The 2,603-nt window shown below is 44.6% G+C and overlaps 1 non-coding gene across 1 annotated transcript; it reads right to left on the reverse strand.

Moving 5' to 3' along the window:
- Window positions 1-2,290: 2,290 nt before the first annotated feature.
- trnastop-uca (transfer RNA opal suppressor (anticodon UCA)) lies at window positions 2,291-2,377 on the reverse strand. The gene has a single exon. It is a non-coding gene; the product is annotated as a tRNA-Sec (tRNA).
- Between the last annotated feature and the right edge of the window lie 226 nt (window positions 2,378-2,603).

Raw genomic sequence — 2,603 nt, forward strand, 5'->3', positions numbered from 1 at the left:
AAAGGTTCACCATTCCTAGTCTATGCTTGAGTTTCTGGAGAATAGGGTTAAGAGGGACAACAAATCAGCTATGATCAATCAGCAGAACAGACTCGATGGGCCAAACAGCCCAATTCTGCTTCCATGTCTCATGGTCTTAGGGAAGACAAAGACAGCATTGCTACCTCCTGTTCCCAGACACCTGGAAACTCTTGAAGGCCCTTGAGGTTTATCTACCAGTAAAGTACAAAACAGCAGCATTAAATTGGTATACAGCAAGATTCCATCAACTATAGCCCAGTGATGAGCAGATTATTTTTCCTTCTCAAGTAATATTACCTAAGGATAACAAGAAGACTGGGATGTCCATCTGCATGGCAAATATCTTGTGTTCGTCCAATTCTGGACAAATCTTCATGCTCTCAACCATCAGTTGTCTCTTCAGCTGCCTAAGCAATATATTCTGGAATATACTCACCTTTCAATCCAAAGATTTGTTTCCTTCTAATAAGATCCCCGCTCTCTGACCAAGGTTCTGGACACCCGTTCTATAACAAATGTCTGATGACGTTGGGAATTTCCACTGAAAACTCCTGAGGCGTTTTAGTCCAAGGACACAATAGCTTTCACCTAGTCCAGTGTGCCCCTGTTGAATCTTGTGCTCTAAAATCCAAGGTCCGACGTTTTGCGAATCGGGAATGCATGTGAAGGTTTCAAGGTCAGGGCTAGTGGATAGTGTATGTATCCAGGCATAAGATCATCTTTACAGTCTCTCATTCTAGACCAGGGGTTCCTCAGTTGATGGTAGGGGGTGCATGGCATAAAAGCTGTTGGGAACCTCTAGTTCAGAGGTTGGGGAGCTTGTGAACCCCAGTTAAATGAGGAAACATTGGAACCACTCATCGGTTCTACAACGCCTGGGGACAGAGAAACAATGTTTCAGGTCAGAGATACTACACCAGAACCTGAAACATCCACTCGGATTCTGGGATGCTACCTGACCTCCTGAGCTTTTCCAGCATTTCCTTATTTTATTTCAGTTTTCCAGTATTTGCAATTCATTTTCATTTCCATTTAAAATCCGAAGTTGCTAAAGCCGTCAAGATGACCGTAAACAGTGGTGTAATATTGATAAGTGATTATTTGATTCTAGGATAAACTTGATAGCCGAAATATTACACTCCAAACTTGGAGTATATTGTACATTTCTGGTCACCCCGTTACGGGGAGGACATGGAACCACTGGAAAGAATGCAGAAGAGGTTTACCAGGATGCTGCCAGGATTAGAGGGTATGAGCTATAAGGAGCGATTAGACAAACTTGAGCAAGACAGACAAAACTGCTGGAGGAACTCAGCAAGTCAGACCAGCATCTAAGGAAGGGAAGATACAGTAAGCATTGCAGGCCAAGACCTTTCCCCAGGACTAGAAAGGAATGGGGGCAGAAGCCAGGATAAGATGATGGGAAGAAGGGAAGAAGTACAAGCTGGTAGGCGACAGGTGATAGAGAAGGTGGGTGGGTGAGGGGGGGGGATTGAAGTAAGAAGCTGGGAGGGGAGGTGGAAGAGGTAAAGGGCTGAAGAAGAGAAAATCTAATAGGATAAGTCCACAGACTGGTAAAAGAGGAGGGCAACCAGAGGCAGGTGATGTGCAGGTAAGGAGAAGTGATGGGGTGAGAGGTAACCAGAATGGGGAATGGAAAAAGAGGGTAGGAGGGAGTGGGAAGAAATTGTCAGAAGTTAGAGAAGTTGGGTTGTTTACTCAGCACGATGGAGGCTGAAATTATGAGATGCATAGATAGGGTAGAAAGTCAGAATCTTATCTTGCAGGATATGAACATTAAGCCTTAGAGGGTATGCATTTAAGGTGAGGGGGGAAAGTTAAAGGGAGATGTGCACATTTGTATTTTACGCACAGAGACTGGTAGGCCCCTGGAATGGGTTGCCAGTTGCAGTGGTGGAAGTGGTATTTGAGAGGTTTTAGGTTGACACATCAAAATGCTGGGATGGCGGGATATGGATCAGAAGAGGTTTAGTGTAGTTCAGCATCCTGCTCAGTGCAGAGAAGGAAAGTCGAGGGGCTGGTTACTGTTATAAACGCAAGAGATGATGGAGATGTAGGACAACACACCCAAAATGCAGGTCAGGTAGCACCTATGAAAATGAATAGCCAGTCGACGTTTCGGGACGACGCTGCCCGAATTCCTATAACATAATGTGTGTGTGTGTGTGTGTGTGGTACGGTTCTGTGTTCCTTGTTTGGAGCGAGATGCTAATGGTAAAACAAATGCTTTGCCCCGTTCAGCGCGGGACGCCCGAAAGGTGGAATTGAACCACTCTGTCGCTAGACAGCTACAGGTTTGAAGCCTGCACCCCAGACCACTGAGGCTCATCCGGGCATTGTTTAAATGTCACATCACAGCTATATAAAGCACGAAAATATCCTACTCTTTTAACTTGTAGCATTTTGGGTTGGTTTTCCACTCTAATACAATAAACCCCTCTACTGAAGAAAATAAATATGAAACAGAGCTCATGGCTCTTAATAGTGTCCGAATCATTACTGCCCTCTGTTGCAAATATATGCGTTTATATGTAAATAAGGTGCCACGTGATTGGCTGATG

Source organism: Hemitrygon akajei, chromosome 9 (genome assembly GCF_048418815.1).
Source record: "Hemitrygon akajei chromosome 9, sHemAka1.3, whole genome shotgun sequence".
Classification (NCBI taxonomy): domain Eukaryota; kingdom Metazoa; phylum Chordata; class Chondrichthyes; order Myliobatiformes; family Dasyatidae; genus Hemitrygon; species Hemitrygon akajei.